Source organism: Triplophysa rosa, linkage group LG8 (assembly GCF_024868665.1).
Source record: "Triplophysa rosa linkage group LG8, Trosa_1v2, whole genome shotgun sequence".
NCBI lineage: Eukaryota > Metazoa > Chordata > Actinopteri > Cypriniformes > Nemacheilidae > Triplophysa > Triplophysa rosa.
The window spans coordinates 25,907,017-25,930,313 of NC_079897.1; positions in this window are offsets into that span (position 1 = coordinate 25,907,017).

Sequence of the window (23,297 nt, forward strand, 5' to 3'; positions counted from 1 at the left end):
TTATGGCTCGCGCTGAAGAAATGTAATTTTGCGAAAGCTCTTGTTGGCTCGCTGCTTTCACAATTTAGAAGAAATATTGCACAAGTCATTGGTGCTTGTACATTTTATACCGACAGAGGATGTTTGTTTTTAAGGAATGCATTACAACGAAATGGAAATAAACAGAAATTTCAATTACTGACTCCAGCGCGATGACAGGAAGAATTGTCGAGGCGTGCAGCTGAAAGTATTACACAGTGGTTGTCCTGACATCTCTGTGAGAGTTGTTTACTCGGATCTCCCGGGCCTGGTGGAAATAAAATATTTTTTCTATTGAAAACCCCTAAGACTAACCCTCGTTTTATATTTCTAGCTTGGTTTCAATTATGTGTTTCTGACGTTAGGTGACCCTAGCAGATATTTGGAAAGATTCTACATTGTTGCAAAACAGATTGGTTTCGATTATCAGATTAAAAAAACACACACAATATTGATTGCCGCGCTCTTACTGTACTTTAATAATAACAGTAGCTATGGCAATATTAATGGCTGTGAGGTATAAAACACACAACACTGCAGTAGTACACATTCACATGCCCAGAAGGACAAAACACCCCACAGATTCTCAGAAAACCACTCAGGCCTGCAGATGGAGAGCATAAAAGTGAAGCTTCGTTGATCAGTAAAGGAGTAAAAGTGATGGATGAGTGAAGGAGACAGAGATAAAGCCTAGTTTTAAAATCACACTTGCCTCAGGTGAGAAGTCAGAAAAGTCTACTGTCTGTCAGAATGAAATGTAGGGCCCGGGGGGTCATGGCACAGGTCTCATTTCACCTTGAGAGCGACAACAAACAGGACATTTTTGTTACACTATTGATGGCAATATTGAGAATTTGCTGTTTTCCCAACGTCAAGTGGGACGTGTTCCCTTTCACCCCTGGGATCTGCGCGCCTCAGCCAGGGGTAGGCGGAAGGGTCAGTTGGTCGGCTGGTGGGAAAAAGACCCCCGGGGGCAGCGCTGTTTAGCTGGAGGCTGATGAGCCTGTCGCAGTGGGGAGATCAGGTCCTAGTTTTTTTGGGCCCCGGGCCCCTCTCCGCCACCAGCCCTCGCTCGACAACTCTCACGTCTGCCATATCAGATTCTCCACCATTCCACTGTGAATCCAGGGAGCTCTTGATCGACAGTAATTACAGCTTCTCCATGCCAGAGACTGAAGGCTGCAATGTGTGTCTATGTGTTTCCTAAGGGGGAGTGGGGGGGTCATGAGAAGGCAGAATGCACATATCTGAAAGAAAGAAAGAAAGAAAGAAAGAAAGAAAGAAAGAAAGAAAGAAAGAAAGAAAGAAAGAAAGAAAGAAAGAAAGAAAGAAGAAAGGAAGAAAAGAATGGAAAGAAATCCGTATACGTGTTCAGTAAAACAATACAAGGAAAAAATATATTTAATAATATAAAAAATAAAAAACTTAAAACTATACGTTCTCTTAAAACATATACAGTATATATATATATATTAAATACCCATCCGTTTTGCTTCTCAAGAAAAAGTATCTTGCTTTAAAAATTCCTAGATGTTTTTATTGGCAAGCAAGATAAAAAATAAGAAAGTGATTGTTTTGCATTGCACCCCAGTCTCCAAACCCACCACTCACCCCCACAAAATCACTGTCACACTTTAGAGGCCTTTTCTCTCTCTCCATTTATAAGTGCCTGAGTCTCCGAATTTAAAATAATAAGATCAGGTTTCCGGGCCGATAAGTGCATCCAGACATGTTATCTGTACTATCACAGGAGCTCAAGGACCTTGCAATCCCTCCCTCCTCCCCTCTCTCTCTCTCTCTCTACTGTACAATGACACACTATTCTCTGCGTTATATACTTCGTGAAAGGCCGTGTATGGTGCATCTTGTCATCATTTTGTAGAGCGGCTCTTTTTGAAGCGTTCTCGGGTTCAGAGCGCTGCGAGTAGAAACCGTGTATCCGTTCCACAACACCGTATTATTTACCCAGACGGGGTTAATTGCTGAATAAAAGAATGGTGCCTTTCAGTTAACCATTGTACAGCTTTTAGAGGCCTGCCCAGCTCACCTCTCAACTAGATCCTACGCTGTCCTTTCAAAGACAAAAGACAAAACTTTATATCACATTGTGCTTATAAAAAAAACAAGAATACTAAATACACCTCAAAGTGCACTTGTGTTTTGGAAGGGGGTCATTCGCAATTAACTGCAGCAGTCCTATCGCCATTTATTTGCATGGGTTTTAGCACTTTAGAACAGGATTCACTCTGAAATTTGGTTTGCATACTACACATCTTCCCTGCGGTTTTGAGATTTAGGGTTGTGAAGTGTGCAGAGGACTAACAGGTCTACATGACTGGAAATGCACAGCATCGCTTCAGCTCTGCAATCCAGGCTCTATAAAGTGTGCTGGACAGAAAAAGACAAAAAATAGTTAACTAATTTTATTTGAAATGTATTCACCCTCATGTCTTTCAAAATCTCTATGTAAGTCTCTTTCTTCAATGGAACACAAAAGAAGGTTTTGTGTCCATATAAGTGGAAGTTAAAGGGGGCCGATGCAGTTTGGTTACCAACGTTCCTCAAAACATCTATTTTTGTGTTCAGCAGAAGAAAGTCAGACAGGTTTAGAATGACACGAGGGTGGGTAAATGATGTCTTTAAGAATTACTAATCAAATAAAAAAACGTCTTTAAAGCATCTGTTAAGTCATTCTCAAATCTTTAAAGAAGTGTCTACAGTTGTAATCCCCAGATTAGACTCTTGTTTAGTTGGTTTTCTGTAGTTCTATGGGGTTCTTTATGTACATCAACCCCGTGCGCAATCACCCTGTTGTTCTGATTCATTTAAGCGGTACAGGTTCAGCGCTAAATCGCTTGCTTAAAGGACGAAAGAGGAGCTCGGTGATATGCATCAACCTCCTCAGGCAGAAGAAAGAGCCTGCTAGGCCACTTGTAACTCCACGGAGCGTGGAAAACAGTTCAGCTACCACCCCCACCTTCTCTCCAGACCTGGCCTTTTATTAATTGTTCCTCACAAAGCACATTGTCTCGCTAAGCTTAAGCAAACCCCCCTCAAGACACCTGGCCACCCAACGCAGATCCGGACACGGTCTAAAATTAATGCTCATTGAAATGTTTTTTCTAACTATGATTGTGTAAAATAAAGTTTTATTACTGAAAGAAATATTTACGGCTAGTACATTTTTTCAGTTTACCCACTGTTGGCAAAAAGTTACCTTTGGACTACAAACAACACAACATCTTCCCCGGCTTAGAGGCGTGCATAGCACTTGAGGGGCCTGGGATCCAAGTACTTTTCTGCATCATTCATACGTTTCCTATGTGAATCTGCGGAATTGACCTGCAGTTCACGCACAGGGCAGATTCACTACAGGGGCTCTGAATCCCAGCTGACCAAATGATTGCACCAAGCACAACCTCAATAAGACTATATATTGCTCTATTTAGTTCACAGATGGGTCTTGCTAGGTGACTTATTGAGTTTTATGGTCAAGGAAGTAAATGTGAATTGGTTGGCATTCCTACCAAGCCAGAAATAAAGGGATGGAGAGATAAGCAAAGAGCTTATCTGTTCAACGCTTGGGCCCAAGAGTTGGACTATCATGTCAGATTTCGGTGAATTCTTGTGGTTTTGGACGTCATGACAGAGTTCTGCACTTTTAGGGAGGATGCAACGGTGTTTCATGCGTTCTTATTTACATTGTTAAACATGCAGGCTTCTCATGCTTAACATGGTCAACTTGTCAAAAAATGAGTTGGATGTATGACGTAGTATTTCTGTGCTTGATACACTCCCCCAGCACTCCAACTTGTTTCGGAAAGTTTTTTTATAAGTCTGGATCCCTGTTTCGTAACAGGGATCCTATTCCTTTTATTGGGCAAACCTCCCGGAAAAGCACGGCAAGGCGAAAGAAAAATTACTAAAAGATGCCAGACATGAACAGCAAGCGGTAAGTCAAACTAAGTCATATGTCTGTGTTTGGGTGGCAATCGGTGCGTAGTACGTGCATAATGCAAACAACACAAAATTATAGTGAATCAACAGTTATGCAGGGATAATGCAATGATGTAGGGCTGTATCTATCTTTTATAAATGTGATCAAACCAAATACTCTTCGAAGATACCAAGTATGCAATACTCTATAGGTACTCAAGATTAATACGAGATTGGCAGAAACTGCGTGTTATGGCAGCTTTAAAAAATGTTGAGTTGTTTCAAATGATAGTTGGGTAAAGTATGGACAAACCAAACTGTTGGGTTTAAATTAAAGGTGCTATGTGTCATTTTTTGGAGGATCTATTGACAGAAATGCAATATAATATACATAACTTCAGAGGTGTATAAAGACCTTACATAATGAAGGGTTGTGTTTTTATTACCTCAGAAAGAGCACCGCGGGTCCCCTTACATGGAATTCACTGTGTTGTTTCTACAGTAGCCCTAAGCAGACAAACTGCTCTACAGAGCACATTTCGTAAATATGTTATCTTCTTCGGCAAGAAGCGAAAACGTGACGACATCTTAGTCCTGTGTCAGCCTCCATAGTGCTTCAAAACGGAGGGATGGAGTGAGCCACTGCTAGATGCCACTAAATTTCATTCACTGGACATGTAACCTATGCTGGGTCAAATATGGACATTTAAACCAACGGTTGCATATTTACCCAACCATGGGCTGAAACAATGCATGGTCAGACCCACCACTACTAGGAAAAATTTTCATATTCAAAGAAAAAAAGTGTTCAATCAATCAATACTGGTTTCCAATTATGTATATGTTTCCAAGTATTTGTCACATCCCAATCGTTCCTTAAACAGTTCCTCAGCTGTGAATATATCAAATCTGAGTGAACAAGCAAAAAAATTAACACGCCCCTTACAAAAATAAAACAAACACTCGGCTTCCCAGCAACCAACTTACCCCGACCCCAAATCGCCTCTAGAGGCCAAGATCCTATCTCACCCCCCTCTCCTCCGACTGGTACTTCAAACAGGGCCAGAACTTGCACTGATTAACTGGCTTTCGCCGCCACCCACCTATTAATGCTCCAACCTTCATTAACACCGGCCTGATGAATGGTGTAGCGTTGAGAGGAGGTGTTAACACAGCACCTGCCTGCACTCATGTGGCCATTTATTAACCAACAATGACCTTCCACATCATAAAGCTGCTGGCCCTCTATTTGCTGTCTAATAAACGGAGAGCTGCCCCTCCACCCCACCCTCAGCACTTTAACCCACCTCTCTCTAACTCTTTATGTGCTTTAAAGGGACACAAAATGTCTGTAAACTCGGAACACCTGGAATGCAGGACGGGACAGGGATGGAACCTCAGGTGGCTCGCTAGTGGATGATGAGGTCATCTAAGCACACAGGAATAAAGCACTGCATGTCACAATACGTCACAATGTTGTCACGGTTTTATGTTGTTCTGTGTTCTAGTTTCCTGTGTTCATTCATTAGTTTCCTTGGTTGTTAATTGCCCCACACCTGTTTCTGTTCTCCCTGATTACGTTCCCTTGTTATTTAAGCCCTGTGTTTTGCCCCATTCCTTTGTCCGGAATTGTTTATGTTTTACATGTTGTTCTGTTTTTGCTTTTGCTGTTGTGCCTTGTGTGCTGCTACACCCCCTGCACTTTACAAATGTAGGTCGGTATCATACTGTGGATGGATGGTTTGTAGAGGGCTGACATATCTAGGTCTCAACAAATCAAAAATATGTAGAAAAGTTGGAAAGACTTAACAAGGAACCTCTTTAAAACCCTGGTTGTTTATCCAACTCCGCAGGAGAGCAAATGGAAACAAAATGTAACTTTATGCAGTTTTTAACCTGAGAATCAGTTATCACTCCTTTTAAGTTTCAGATAAAATCACAAATCAGTGATGTCAATTTAAACTTGAATAACAATATAAAAATTTTTTTTTCATAAAATTGGTCTTCAGATCTTTCTCAAGATCAAATTATCCAAACTATGCTAATTTTATAGCATTTGAATCGACCTAAATTACATTTACATTTAAGTATTTAGCAGACGCCTTTATCCAAAGCGACTTATAGAGAAGAAGGAACAACAAAGCAATTTGCCAATAGGAGGCAATAATACAATAAGTGCTTTACTTATTTAAACTTAATTGTGAACTACATAAGTCTCCTGAGCCATAAAATAGCAATCTATGATCAATAAAATTGTCCTCTGGAGTAGAAAATCTAACTCGCGTTGATATGATGAGTTTTGGCACATCGATTCATATTCCGTCACCACAGCCATCTCTAAGGTCAGACACAATAAAACTCTTCATCATTCTTTCAAAATCCATCCTTAGGTTGGAGTTATTATTAAAAGGGAATTTGATGGACAGACCAATTACAATACTTACAATAATTTTACAATAACAGGAGCAGATTTATGTGAAGCTTTCCTTGAGCTATAGAGCTTGGCCTCCATGTACCATTCCTGTCCCCCCTCTGTGGGCAAACAAGAGAGAGTGAGGGAGATCATAATGGGCCCTAATGTGAGGACATATTTATTTCATTCATTAGGTGAAGTAATTGGGCCCTCTTTCAGTGTGGCCTGGGTTAAACAGCCGAGTGATATATGGTGCTTTTGACAGAGGTTAGCCGGCTTCAGCTCTCAATCTCATTCTTTTCTTTGAGAGATGGCTCCTGTCACTGCGTTCACGGAGAGATCAGCGATCTGGCCAAAATTTGACGATTTTTTGGGAAAGGTAAGTGAACAGAATAGAAAAACACACCACAACCAACCACATAACAGCCATGCTGTTCAGAACCCTCAAAATTTCCATTCCTTAAACATTTTGCTTGATATCAAAAATAACCTGTTACACAAGTAAATACTCCAGAGTCCAGAGTGTGCTGGGGGGAAAACATACTTACAGCGACCGCAGTTATTCATTGAGAGGTCTTAAAAAAAGAATAAACATTTGCAAGACGGGACATTGGCTAATAAATGTATTTATATAAATTATTCCTGCCGAGTAGCCCTGTATGAAGAAAACCACATTCGTCTTTCAAAGTTTATACATTACCACAGTCAGTTGACATTACATACTTTCATAGATTTGGTAATTACTGTAAAATTGATTTATTGTAAGAATACCATTTAATAATGACAAGCGTCTCAATTACCGATGCTTATACAGTATGCAGAATAAGGGATTTGAATGAACCCCTAACCTTTCGTATTAAATTTCTGTGTATATCGCAGACTACACAGATATGAATAATACCTCAAATCATTTTGACAATCAATTTGATCAACGATGCTTATTGAGGAAGGTGTGTTGTTACTTATCCAAGTGATTAAACTTATGACCTGGAGGATGATAAAACAATCAAAATTTGAAAAGACTTAATGACTAAATCTTATTTAGTGAATAAAATATAATGGAGACTGTATGCATCAAGAACACCAATTGAGCTAACATATTAATTTCTTTCATTATAAAACCCCCCAAAAATATTTAAAATTATTTGGACCAAAAGAGTTGGACCACAATATGAAAATAGGTAAAATGCAGAACAGATGCCTTCAAAAGCACCCCAAGGTGAGTTGATAAAATGTCAAAAGTGAATTTTTACAAATTCAAAGCATATTGAGAATCCTAGAATATAACGTAGATTTAAATTATTTTTTGTTTTTAGCACAACATTAATCCCATTTGTTATTTCAAAGTTTTAATGAGCTTTATTTATTCATTATTCTAAAATGAGCGGACAAAATATAAATACTGAATAAATTACTCTAAATTTATAGCCTACTAGGTTTTTCTTGTCTCTATGAATTCTGTCATTTCAAGGTATGCAGAGTCGATTTGAGACAGTCAATAGCTGTCCAAAAATCACATCTACCTCCCCTAATCCAACAAACAGTTTCTGGTACCAGCTGCACGTCTGACTGCATTCACTGTTGTTTTGTAATGCTCTGAACTGACAGTCCACCTCGCACCCTCCCCACGTCTCCGTGATCCCTGCTTCTGGCTGAGTCCCATCTCTGGCAGGTGGATCAAACCATCATGTGAGCAGGGGTGGGACAGGCTCTTAAATTAAAGCGGGGTTGAAGCGTGGTTTCACAGCTCCCTCGCCACTCTGCCCTTCCAGAAAATAAATGCCATTTTATGCGTGTCCATAAATCCTATCAAACGAGCACTTTCTTCCATCATCCAGCTGTTTTTTCCTTCTCCTGATGTGCCAGTGCTGCTTCCTGCCACAGAGCTGGTCGAAGAGCCACCTATTTCAACCATCATTATCTGCAACACTGTCCCTCAAGAAATAATGAATAAAATAATTTAGAGAATAATAAACATAAAGGGCACTACTGGTAATAATGTGTTCTGCTGTAGGTTATTTATAACTTTTGCTGCTCACAGTAGAAAAACTCTTAAAGGGATAGTTCACTCAAAAATAAAAAATAAAATTACTTCATGTAATATTTACATGTAATGTAAATTTCACTCATAAAGTCTCATGTCCTGCATATGTCTCTCTCCTTTGTGGAAGACAAAAGAAGATATATTTTGAGAAATGTCTCAGTTGTTTTGTGCCCACAATGGAAGTCAATAGGGACCAATGTTGTTTGGTTGACATTCTTCAAAATATCTTCTTCTATGTTTTGTAGAAGAAAGAAAGTGAAAAGACTTTTTACTTGTTTGTCAAAACTGCCAGTGCAGTAGGAGAAAAATACACTTTTGCTTCAAGAAAAACGTAGCTATTTTTAACGCAAAGCCACTCAAACAACACATCATCTCATAAAAAAACATAAAAATTCAGTAGCAGTGTAGGCTAAGTGTGCACATCTATAAACATGTAGACATCATACACGCTGCAGTTCTGCATCAGTGTAGCAAATGTTTTGTTTCTTTCTTTCTTTGCTGGCTGGGTTCACTATATTAGTCAGGACAGGCAATAGTGTTGATTACACATTGGCCATTAGATTGCTTTCACTGCCATGGTTAAGCCCTCTGCATCATGAGATTGCTTGGCTGAGCAAAGGATTAGAATGTACTTCAGCCAAATCCCCCTTTTTTTTGCAACGCTCGCTCTCTCTCCCCTTCCCTCTTCCCCTCCAGGGTTCATGTGGCTACCCTCAGGTCAACACAGCACACACACGCTTTCAAGCACACACACACGGTCGCACAGCAGGGAGGCAGTTATATTTAATAATGCTTTCTTAAATACATGTGTTATACATATACAATATTATTGTTGTATTGCTTAAGTGAATATGAACTTGTTTTCTTTGCAGTATTTGAGGTCTAAAAAATACAGAGCATCTGTATTACAATTTCTGCAAATAAATGCAAATGTGAACAATATTTTTATCTGAAATTTGGGAAATATATTGGTAGTAGTTCACAGAATGAAACTTAACACATATCTATAAATAGTAAATAAAATGGTCTCTTAATTTTTTACCCAGCTGTACATGATCACTTGTATGTTTTGTGCTGTGAAATATTGACTAACATGAGCATGAAATAGTTAAAATCGAAAACGCATTTTTTTATTTTCGGCCCGAATAAGTTTAATACGTGTAAATATTTTATTGTAAGGATGTTTTTATTTACTTCAGTTTAATGAAAATGACAAGTTGTGAAATAACTGTGAGCAAAACAAGTAGAGTAGAATTTTAAAAAATCCTGAACTCACAAAAAAAGACTTTCCTTGAAAAATAGCCACCTTTAAAAAAGGCTTTCAACATCTCAGTAGATTTAACAGGTGTAAAAACACTGAGCTGGCTGATCATGTGGTGAGCTGAGCACTGGGAAATTTAGAATAACCTACAACATAAAAGTTACAGAGAGAGAGAGAGGGGGGGGGGTGGGAGGGCGAACAGAGAGAGCAGGGGGGAGAGCAGAAGAGAGAGAGGGGCAACGGGGCAAAGAGAAGAGAAGAGAGAGGAGAGGGGCAAGAAGAGAGCAGGAGACGAGGGAGGGGCCAAAAAGAGAGACGTAAGCGAGAGGAGCCCGAGAGAGAGACCCGATCAGACCAACCCCAGACAGAGAAAGGAGACGAGCCCGAAAGAAGAAAGAGAGAGAAGAGATGGTGGGAGAGAGAGAGAGAGATGAGAAACGCGACAGAGCACGACACCAAGAGAGAAGAGGAGGAGAGAGAGAGAGAAAGAGAGAGAGAGAGAGTAGAGAGGAGAGCAGAGGGAGAGAGGGACGAGAGAAGAAGAGAGACGAGACGAAGAAGAGCCAGAGAGGACAAGAAGAGACAGAGAGAGAGAGAGAGAGAGACAGAGAGAGAGAGAGAGAGAGAGAGAGAGAGAGAGAGAAGCGTAGCATTGCAGCTTAAAGCTCATTAACTTCTCTTGCTGGCACCTTGCTGAGTTTAAAAGGGCCGACTGCCTGGCAAAGACACGTCCACCGGCCGATAATCAGGTCAACAGTGGCATTAGGCAATCTTTTAGATTTGGTTACTGATGCTTGCAGGTTGTAAAAATACTTGCTTTTGAGTGTCATTATAGCTTAATGTGATAAAGTAGCCATCTGTCATTTAGAACAATAGGGGATCTTTCAGAGAAATGGAGGAACAAGGTCGGCCAACAATGAAGATGTAGTGGCTAGACGTTGCTTTATTTAGACAACGAGCGTTCGTTATGAATGTAGTGCAAAATATTTCTTTTAAAAGTCTAACGCCAAAGTCTATTGAGGCCACGGGCTCAAGTGAGGTAACTCACAGAGTGTCACAATTCTTCCTCAACAAAATATTGGTGAAATTTGATCAAGCAGCCTTTTTGATTAATGCTTCAAATAAAGACATTTCCCACTGATTCAAGAAAAAGTTTCCACGTATAGCACCGATAAAGCGTTTACAGGAAGCCCACCGCAAGCATATACACAATGAACATAAAACTCACTCGTATGAATTTACCACACATGTCATATTGGATCCACACACACATATTTATCTGGGTGCTTCACCTCAGGCTGTGGGCCGCCGGCAGGTTCCTTTAACAGAGAGGTACATTAATCTGCCACAGTTAACTCAAGGGTCTGACAAAAACACAGAGTGGGAAGCGTTTATATGTGTGCATTTGTGCATGTGGATGTGAAGGAATTTTTACTGAGCATCTGGGCACACATGCACCCCGCCAAGGCTAATACACACACATACACCAACATTTTTTTGACGTATAAAACTGCCAATTCGCACCCGCATGCATCTAGTTCTGGTTGTCTACTGGGCCTCACCAGTTCCCATAAGTCTTTGCAGGTGTAAATTTATGGCATACATGATTTATTTATTTGTAAATTTGTTCATGAAATTGTTAGAGGTAATAAATAACAAAATCGGTTAAATATATAACTAAATATAGTTAATATATAAATGCGTACGTCAAGTGATGCTGTCGGGCTGTTAGACAAAGCACAATAGAGTTTTTGGTATACTTTGTGGAGTGTGGCGTGATGAAAGAGTTATGTGTGTATGTGTGTGCGCGTGTGCACGGCCACTAACATCCTAACTCTGTGCCACACACCTCATCTCCAGTTTCATGAGCTGAATACCAGTGGCCATTTACCAACCGTGATACTGATATACATCATATCTATGACAAGGGGCCTGCTTTGAGTTTTTAAGAACACAACACACACATACATACATACACATGCACTCTTTTGCCTTCTTTCACTCTTTCTATCTCTAACCTGAGGTATTTTCCCTCGGTCATGCACTTATAAGATACTCTGGGAATATGTTTATATGTAATGCGCAATATTGGAATATTTGATATCGTAAGGTTTTTAGTAGAGTAGTTGGAGTAGTCTTTAACCCTGTGCAGCATTTAAAATATGCTTTCAAAAAATAAATGTCATTTTCAAACACTTGCGTTTTAGAAACGTTCATAAACATGGTGACACTAAAATGGTTACAATAAGACTTCATTTGTTACATTAGTTAAAAATGAAGTAACAATGTAATGTAAATGACTTGCTGCATCCGGGTTACCGTGTGTTATTAGTTTTGAGAGGTTGTTTTCTGGGAATAACGAACCTGAAGATGTCGCGACTGGCCAATCAGCATCAAGCATTCCAACGAGCCGCGTAATAATCCCAGATAACAAACTACTAGACTAAAAGCCTAAAACTAATAACACAGTTATCCATCTTGACCTTACAAACAATTTACTTAAAAATAAATGAAATATAAATATGCCAAATTAATAACATATATGAGATTATATTGATTAAACCGTATGATTAAACCAAATTGCATGTTCATCTTGCTAGAATGTTTTATCTTGGATTAACAGGAAATTATTTTTCCTCACAGAAGAGTTGTATTTGTTACAAATGATCTAATAAAATATTTCAAATTAATATTTTGTTTCCAATAATTGACAAAAAAGTAGCCATGTACTGTAATAAGCGGAATAAAGTACATCCAAATTACTATCAGACACAAAACCCCTTAGGATACAACTTTTGATTTTGACAATGTATCAGTAAAACGAGTTACATTATTGACATTAACTATAAATAAATGCTGTGGAAGTATTGTTCATTGTTAGCTCATGTTAACTAATGTAGTTACCAATGTTAATAAATTGAACTTTATTGTAAAGTGTTTGCATAATATTAATAATAAAAGAAAGATATAGAAATAATATTGAAAAAAGCAAGACCAGTAAATTCTCATGAAGAGATAATAGAGGTCAGGAAAGGCAAGAACAGAAACAGGAGGAGGATTGAGCAAGCAGTTATCTGTGTCCAGCGGTTCTCCACATGAACACACACCTAGCGAGCTCATTCCTTGCATTCCAGTTTAAGGCAGGCACAAGTCTCACCACTGGGTCATTTGACATGATTGACATTATTTGCTACCATTAGCCACCACTATGTGGTTGCCCTCTGACCTCTAGCGAGCGTGTTGTTTGACACAACTTTAAACAGTATGGTTTAATCTCCATGGGAAAAAAGCCCCTGAATCCAGACACAGTCTCTCAGATCAATCAACAATTAGAGATGAGATAATACGGCTCTAATCTCCAAGGTCAATGATTCATCTTCCGCTCTCTCTTTCTCTCTCTTTCTAATACCAAAATGTAATCCTCATACACACCCAAAGCATTAATTGTTTTGTATTTCACAAAAGTTTGTGTTGCGCAGTCTGGGATCTGCATGTCTGTCTTTTGACAAAGTCTGACATTCCAGGGAAAGCTTTTGCAAAAAAATCCTTTCGCAGACTGATGCAAGAATAAAGTGAAATGATAAATTTTGCAGTCCAGAGCACACAGCCGATTAAATCACAGAGACGTTTTCAACGGCCGTTTCAACCCTAAGTTTAGAGATTTTGTTAAAAACTTGCTGATTTAAAGAACAGTCTGCTTATACTGGAATGAAATGTAAATATGACAGGAGGACTCTTTAAATTTACAATCATTCACTGAAAACATACACAGCTGTTTAATACAAAATAAGACTATAACACTGATGTAAAAAAGTGAATCCTCCTAAAATCTCAGGGGAAAATAAAGCAAACAATCGGGATAATAAAAAGCAAGAAACTTGGAAAATGGACTAAGAAACCAATTTGTGTCATGTTGTTAGCCAAGACTTAAAATCTATGGCTAGGAGACACTAACTATTTTAAGTAGTTGTAAATGATTATGTAAATTATGTCATATATTTAAAAGATTCTGTCCTCCTTTCTCCCACAGAAACACATTCATCTTATAAATCCACATTAGCAAGACATAAACTTGCGTTGGAACCTCTGCACTCCATTTCCCATAATCCCACTGGTGTTTTGTAACCTTACTCAACAGAAAAGACGGCGATATGTAGGGGAAACAGGATCAGAAATTGACACGAGCCAGATTCAACCTATTGCCTTCATTTATCATGGAAAAATATGCACAGCCGAGATCTCCAAGGTAACATTTGTTTTACCCATTAAATCCACACCTGTATGACCTGCTTTCATTTGAGGAAGATCTGCATTACCTGTATAAAGCTGGTAAGTATATCCAGCATATACACATATTATTACAAAGGAGTTAAACCATTGCGTGCCAAGTACCCAATACAAGCTTTTCACAGCAAGTATCCAAAAATGGCTCTTCACAGCTCCTCAGTGGATTAAGATATTTTAAAACTGCAAATGATGTTTATGTGTACCTGATATTCAATTGAAAACCTCTCCTTGCCTCTCACGACCCTCTTTTAAATCTCCTATAACATACGAGGCTTTAGTGTCGGAGCCAAACACTCCTAGCTGGGACCCGGGGCGGTGGAGGTACATGCACTGAAAACACCTGAAGTAAATTAAACTCAGAGGAGTCTGAACTGTGACCCCCCCACACTGAGCAGCAGGTGTGAAACACAGGTTAACAACAGCACAAATACCCCTTACTTCTTGCCCTCTCACAACTGAACAACTGGGGGGAAACCAGAGGTTGGGGGCCAGAGGGGCCGGAGATGTTGGCGTGAGTGGGCCTCGAACCCAGCGATAGGGCGACAATGGCTTCCTGGCACGCACCGCAGGCCGTGCGCGAGGACGTGATTGGAAGTGACTTCTTACAATAAGCAAGCGCTTGGGCTCAGGCACAGCCATACATCTTTAAAATAAATACCTTTAATAGAAAGGCTTCCTCTCCCACATGCAATCAATTTGCCCTTGTCCATCAGTGTAGTCTCAGGCCCCTTTAACCCGCTAACCTTTTCGAACCTCGGAGAGCGAGCCCCCCAAAAAGAAAGTGACTTACAATACATTTCGAGGTGCAAAATTCTGTCTTTATTAACTTACCCTCGAGTTGTTGCAAATCTGTATAAATGTCTTTGTTCTGATGAACACACAGAAAGATATTTGGAAGAATGCTTGTAACCAAGCAGTTCTTGGCCATCATTGACTACCATAGTAGAAAAAATAGCTTTATTTCTTTGTTCTGTTGAAAACAAAAGAATATATTTTGAAGAATGTAAGATAGCAAACAGTTCTGGGGCACTTTTGACGACCATTGTAGTTTATAACTGCTATGATTGTCAATGGTGGACAAGAACTGTGTGCTTACAAGCATTCCTCCAAATGTCTTTCTCATCAGAACAAAGAAATGTATACAGATTCGGAACAACTTGAGTGTGAGTAAATGATGACAGAATGTTTTTTTTTGGTGAACTATTCCTTTAAGCATTTGACACCATATCCTCTTTCATAAACATAACGGTTCTGAACTATCAAAGTAAAACGGCACTGACGTAACTACATTTTTCAGAAGCGGAAAGGTAGTTGGGTTGTTAATAAAATATAGAAGAGCAAAAAGTATTGACTTTTTAGTAACAACTTTTTCAATGAAAGAACTGGCAAATTTGCTTATAATCTGTAATATCTCTCGCTTGTAATGTCTCATAGTGTAATTCCCATAAAATGATTGGGCTCATTTGGATGTGTATGTAAATGAAATGGATTAAAAAACGATTCACCAATTAACAGAAAGTTGTCTGTTTTAAAGCAGAATATAAAATTATTTTAAAAAATATTATTGAAAAATCCAAAAAATAGTTTTTGTGGCAAAATGATTATCTGATCAAATAATACATTATAGCAGTTTAAAAATGTAGTTTCCCTAACACTAAACTGCACGTGAAACTTTTCTTTCCTCTCTTTCCTTTACTTGTTCCTCTCAGATCAGGAACCCCCCCAAAGAAGAGAGAGAGAGAAATAAAGAGAGGAATAAAAGCCGAACAATGCTGTGCAGTGCAGAACTAATATCAATTATTCATGTCATGCATAACATGTTCTTTCCTTGATGTAGCACAGCATATTTTTGGACAGTTTAAGCACTGTAATTTAGAGCCGTCCTCTGTGCGCTGGGCTTGTACAGTAGCCTGATAATTGTTTAAATCTGTTTTTCCCCCAGAGAGCCCTACGCGAATGGGAAGAGGTTATTAAAAGACCTTTTCCATCCTGCAGGGAACGTTCCCCAAGTCTCGGGAAGTGTTAAGTATTCTTAACATGATGGAACAGACTTTCCCCACTGATCCACGGGGCAACGGCCAGACCTGGCGCAGATCATAAACCCTTTCCGCTCAAACCCCCTGTGTAGCCCCGGTGAAAACTAAACCGAGAGTGTAGTACATGTGTGAGACGCAACAACGTCGACAGAAAAGGCAGGTGCAGCTCTCTTGGTGATGTTCCGTGAGAGGCCGGGGAAGGCGTCCTGACGCGGCCGGTCTCCTGCTCTCGCGGCCAGATGTCTCTGCGGGCCATGCATATGGAACCACTCCTCAAAGCAAACACAAGAAGCCTCAATACTAGCAGGAACCATCCACGGAGCAATAACAAAGAGACTTCACCCCAAAACGGCCCCAGGTCCACATCTCCTTCTCTCTCGCGCGCTCGCTTAAACACATGCAAGCTCACACACACACAGATGTGCAGGTTCATAATGAGAAAGTCCTCTCCAACCCACCTCGGCCCACCTGCCACGGCGAGACACACCACCACATCCCACGTGAAGAATTCATCCTGTTAGAAAATATGGCTGAGTAAACCAATCTTGTTGCCCTTTGATCAGTATGTATTACTTCTAAGCAAGCTTTTTTTATTTGAACTAAAACTTGAGGACCAGCCTGGTGCTCTCCTGAGGGAAGTAACCGAGAAGGCTCCTATCTGTGCTAACATGCACCTATATTACACCGTTGATTAATCCGTTCTGAGCCCAGCCGCTAAAGAGCTTTAATGAGCGGACGAGTTTATGAAGACAGACGTGTGATGAAGAGCAGACCTTCACCCGCCCAGAGAACATAGATGACCTAACAGGCTGCTGGACTCCATATGCACTCGGGTCTCGGAGGTATGCGCATTACTCGATTCGTAACAAAGACGGGAATCCGGAGATTACTTCAGACTGCGGATGTACATTGAAGCAAATGATAAATGTGTCATATTCACCCCCCAAAAAATGAACGTTTTGTCATTATGTGCTCACCCTTTTTTCTATTCCAAATCTGTTTGACTTTCTTCTTTGGGACAGCTGTAAATATATATATGTATATACAGTATATGTATGGGTGGTGTGTTACTGTAAAGTATACACTTTTTAAAAATGAAGCCCTTAACAAACCTACTCTTCATTATAGATATTCTTTTTTTATTTTATTTAAAAACATGTTGGTGAGTAAATGATCAAATTAACATTTTTGGGCGAACTATTTCGTTATTAGTTGTTTTTAATAGCGGAGTCGTAGAAATGATTATTACTGACAAAAGAATGTTGGCTCAATACAGAAGCAGGCATGTAGCTCACACCAACATGAAAGAAGGGATTAATTGAAGTCAATCCCTTAAGCTAACAAAAGGAACGTACATTCTCAGACAGAACAGCTCAATCAGCTGGAAAGAGGTGTGGTGAACCTCCTGGCCGACTGGATCACCCACCCAGATGTTCCTGCAAGGGAGTCTTCAGTCTCTAGGTTTATCAATCGGACGTAGCGCACATAACCACAGTGCTTTCTGGAGTCAGAAAGGAGTAAGGGAGAGGTTTTCAGAAGGTTCCAGTCCCTAAGTATAACAAAACACATGTAAGCTTTCGCTCTTCTCTGTTGGGTCTGAATGGGCTAAAGCTTTACCAGTTTACAACCCTTAGTGACAATACTTTTACAATAACAAGCAAGGGTTTTTCTTAACTTAAGGTGTTTCTTGCAAAACAAGGGCATTTTTCTCTATTTAAAGGGTCATGTTCTGTTCCTGGGGAAGGCCTTTTGCTAGGGATCATGGGAAATTCTTATGGTTAAATAAACACACAATGGATAAACACTATAATGGGTTCATGGGTTCATGATATGATAGTAATTGAAAAACATGAAACTGAAATTCCATTCTTTCAATAAAAAATATAAATTTCGAACAATTTTCAATAACTTTTTGTGCATGTATTGAACCTGTATTAAAATGAATAAAAACTGCCACTAAAAAAAGAAAAATGAAAAGTAAGAAAAGAAAAAAGCTAAACTTTCTAAAGAGAGAGAACTTCTTAAAGCAGTAACCATTGGCCCCATGACTTTATTCTATGGACATGAAACCACTGAGACCTTTCTCAAAATAGCTTCTTTTGTGTTCCACAGAAGAGTCATATACAGGTAAGGGTAAATAAATGACGACATAATAAGCATTTTTTATCAACTATCCCTTTAATAAAAGCCTAAGAAGACTCACGCATTACTCACAAAACTATGACTGTCAGATGACAAACATGTCTGTCATTTCCATTTACAACCAAAACGATCCAACAGAGACCCGGATGACCTCACAATTACCCCTTAAGAGGTTCATTACCCATCAAAAACAACCCTAAACCCACATAAAAAGGAACACGCAATAAAATACGGGGAGGAAACCGTACTAATTATTGTGAGAAAATCAATAAATCACTCTACCACCTCTTTAGCGAGTATAAACCAGAATGGATTTGTTCGTCACAAGCCCCAAGCCAATTGACGTGACTGCATTGACATGTCCTAAATGAATCACAAGTCCTGAATGGGACAGATAGCCATTGTTCGTAGGCCGGTGAGATACGAAGACATCGAGTTTGATGTCTCATTACATAGAGAGTGTAGCGTGACTTGCTCTGCAAGCATGTTATTTAGCCTTGCTGCGCACCGTACCCTTAAATTCACACCAGCCCACAATCACGTGGGAACAGAGATGAAAGGAAAGAGACAGCTACGGCTCTGAAAGAATAGGAAAAAAGGAGAGGAGAAAAAACAGTCCCTGCTAAATTGGCAAAGCATAATTAAAGGGAGACTCCTCTCATGCCAAGCCATTACTGTATTACTGTGATATCCAAGAAATGCTACGCCACTCTATAATCTAGGCCTGCTAAAACACGGCGTGAAGAACAGGCAGAGTAACACGGCGCGGCACAGAGAGGTACGCTTCGTGCCTCTTTAGTGAGAGTTGTAAACTTTGAGGCCATTCACATTTGTTTATGAATCAAGTGGATTTGAGAGGCAGATCAAGACGGGATGGATTGGATCAAATTGTCATGCAAAACTGGATGACTATCAGTTTCCGGCTCACAAAATACATCAGTGACTTCTAAAGATATGAGTCACGTTCCCTGGGGTGATATAAAAGCTAATTACAGGCTGTAAGGATAGAACATCCAGAATTACTCCTCCAAATGCTCATTACCACATGAGGAACTGACAATTACCCTCAGCATCATACGCAGATGGACTCTGCGGTGTTGTGAGAGCACATCTGCATCAGGTGGAATGAGACGTGGTGAAGTGTACAGAGAAAAAAACTTCTCACTACAGTATCCGTTTGGTCTCAGATGTTTCTGTTGAAATTTCTTAGGAGAAATAAAAAGAGACGACGTTGAAAATCTTTGATTGCTTGGAGAGCTAACGATTCTTACATAGAAAAAACATTTTTGCTTCCACAAAGAACAGTTCTGTGCGTATTTAAGGTTCTTTATGAAACCATTTTAGGAAATGTTATTTTTACAGTAAGGGTACAATTGTACGCAAATGTGAGCACACTATGTGATCTCTTCTAAAACTAAGACACAGTTAAATCATAACAATAAAAAGGCATCAATAGAAAATCATAAAATGAGATTTAATTAAATTAAAGGGATAGTTCACCCAAAAATGAAATACCCATCGTACATCCGTACAATAGATGTCAATGCTTACCACTGTTGTTTGGTTACCAACATTCTTCAAAATATCTTCTCTTGTGTTCTGCAGAAGAAAGAAAGTCACACGGGTTTTGAAATGACAAGAGTTTGAGTAAATGATGACAGAATTTTCATTTTTGTGTGAACTAAACCCATTTGTTTTCAATTTATTGTTCTTGGTGTTTGGGGGAAGCAACTGAGATATCCCAAAGCGTTTGCGTTCCTGTGGACCGGTGAAGGAACCCATTAGATTAGAGAGGAGGTTAAAGGGCCGCGGTTCTGTTTCAACCTTTGTTTGTACGATTCATCTGTGGATCAATTAACGCATTCCCCAGTAGCCACATCCGCTTTCCAGGACACAGATTTATGTCAGAGAAAGAGCCTTGCCTTAAACACACACACAGGTCTGCACCCCCCGTTCCATCTTCCCCCCCAACTTACTTTTCTCAGTGATCTTTGGAAACATATACAAAAGTGACACTGAGCTCGAGATATACTCCAGGGCCGCATTCAGCCTAAGGAAATCAGTGCCGGTCACAGGATGTGACCAAAGCCTTTCTCTCCCTTTTTCTTCATTTTTTTCTATTTTACAGATCAATCAAATTTCGACTATCTGAGTGGGGTGCGTGGGGCCGGGGGAGGAGGGTCCTGATGAGGGCTGTGGGGTCGACTGAGCCCACAGAGAAGAAAAATCATTAGTCAGAGCTCTTTAATATCTCATTTGTTTCTCCCATTTGATTAAACAGACAAAACACACAGCTTCAGAAGAGATTGCTACTTTTCATAATGTACTTAGATTTGCCAAGTTACCAAAGTATGCAATTGTCAATATGAACACAAATGTTTCTCATAAATTCATTTCGAAACCAACTTATGTTAGGTATGCTCTCTACATTGATTTTATAGCTCTATACTCCTACTGTAAATCAATGTGTTTATTTTAATTTGTCATAAGGAACTTTAAAAGAAACGTCTGGCAAAAACGTTTGTTCAGTCAAAATGAAAATTGTGCAGCCACATGGTGTTCCATGTCCATACTTCTTTCTTAATATTTTTTAGGATACATTTTGAAGAATATTGACGCCGCTTTGCTTTCCATTTAATAAAAATGAAGTGACCAATATGCTGCCTAGCATCTTTGGGTTGCATAGGAAAAACATTTAATGCATTTGGAATAACATAAGGTAGATGCACACAGAATTTTCATTTTTTGGGAAACCACCAAGTTAAATTATGCAAAACTGAGGACTCAATTTAATTATGACTCTGGAGCAATAAAAGAGCAAACTCTGAACAATCCCAATTTTCTCTGGAGAGTACAGAGACCTCCTGTATATCCACCACACACATATGCCAAAATACAAACACACACACACACTCAAAGACACAATCGTAGTTCTAAGTCATTGTGCGGGGCAGGGGGGGTGGATACCTGCTGTAAACGATGCTGGGGGGCTGGCAAAAAAAATGAGCCTGCAACAGGATTCCAGAACCATGGTGCTCCGTTTACACTTTCAACTCCTCCCAGCTTATCTTGCAGATTCGTCGGGATAAGAGAATTATGAAACCGGTCCAGGCATCTAAAGCTTCCTGGGGGGTCAATGGCATGATGAGAGACAGCTATGAGGGGCCGGCTACTCAAGCCTGCGGGCCCCGCGCTCTCTCCCTCTGGGCTTTCGCCTGAGCTCCAGACCCTCGTGGGCCTTATCAAACTGTAATCATCACCTTAGATGTTGGGCGGCGGGTCGGACGGGTACGAGTGGGCTGTGGAGGGGCTCGTGAGCTGATAGCCTCGCTTCCGTGAGCTCTTTCCGGAACATTCCGACTTCTTGTGACCCGATGAAAAGGACAAAGAGCTGGACTTTCCTCAGTAAGGGCCTCTCTGAAAGCAAAGCCACAAAAATGATTAAGCAACAGTGCATGGGGTATTAATCAAACAGCTATATTTAGGTAATTAATGCATCTGTCAGGGTATAAAGAATGATGATTATTCCCATTCCGATTTTATTTCCGGTCATTTATAATTGTTTGCATTTGATCAAAATGCAAAAATTCCTAGAAGACAAATGGAAATAAATACAAAGCACATAATTGTTTACATACATAGGCAAAAAGAAAAAAACTGTCCATATTGAATTTTTGAAAGAAAGAAAGAAAGAAAGAAAGAAAGAAAGAAAGAAAGAAAGAAAGAAAGAAAGAAAGAAAGAAAGAAAGAAAGAAAGAAAGAAAGAAAGAAAGAAAGAAAGAAAGAAAGAAAGAAAGAAAGAAAGAAAGTGGGCACAAAGCCATCAGTGATTCAATGTTGTGTTCTGTCATCCCCACTTGATGACACGCCCTGTGTCTGGGGCGTAATTGAGGAACAGGAACTGGGCCACACCTATGAGTCACCTCTGCTAACAGAGACCCTCGTGGTAGAGGGCTCCAAACTCACAAATCCGCATCATTAGCACCCAAGCCAAAATTCAGCACCAGCCCCTACATCAACACCAGTCTCCACGATTTCCCATCCCCAACCTTTCCAGCCGCCCGCCAACGCTACGTTTAATCCAACAACACTTCCTATAGCAGCCTGTTAATGTCATTGTGGATTTCCTCAATGTTCTCGCTGACCCAGAAAGGAGCACCACCCCAGCACTTCGCCAGGACCCTTCCTTGGTTTAGAGTTCCCGACAAATAGCAAATACGCTTCAGAACCAATAAACGTACCCCTGATATTTATTGGACTGTTATGCAAGTATTCCCTCCTTGCGCGGCCAGCCACTTCTCCGCGAGCAACCTTTACGCGCGAGTCTTTGCGATGCTAATGAGTGCGCGAGATGAAAGAGAAGCGGCGCTACGGTGCGAGGCTAGACTTACAGATCGCAGCTGGTAGGTGGGAGGAAGAAACAACGGAGGGGAAATGGAGAACGCGGCTTGATTAGCGCCCTCTGAAATATCTAACCTTTGACATCACGAAAACTTCCTTCAAACTCCAGCGCACCTATGAGTCAGAGGCGGGCTTCCCATGGCCATCTTGCTCGAGTCAGTGGTCACACTCCGCCTGTGTGAGAAACAGCTTCATTAGCGTGAAGTGTTTTCCATGAACGTGCATGTTGGATAGGGATGCTAATTGTTTCAAATAAAATACAGGTGAAGCTCTTGAATGTCATTTAACTCTTTTTTTAATGGCCAAACATATGTACATTTAGCTCAACTATTGGAGTAGGCTACGGTCGTGGGTCTGATGAAGCGCAGGTAGGCTACTCTTTTTTTTAAAAAGTGCCTCAAAAGGTCCCATAGAAGCCATAGGAGAACGTTTTGGTTCCATAAAGAACATTTAACGTCTGAAGAACCTTTCTGTTTCAAAAAAGGTTCTTTGTGGTGAAAAGGGGTTATTTGTGATAAAAAAAAAGATTCTTCCGATTATAAAAAGTAAGAAAGAGATGGTTCTTTAAAGAACCTTTGACTGAATGGTTCTTTGTGGAACCAAAAATGTTTGAAGAACCTTTTAAGCACCTTTATTTTTAAGAATGTACTTGATAAAATAGACACTCTGAAATGTTTTCGGATTGTTTGTATACTTTCACGTTTTAATACAGAGTGCGTGTGGTAGGCTAGTACTTCATAACAAAACTCATTTATAAAA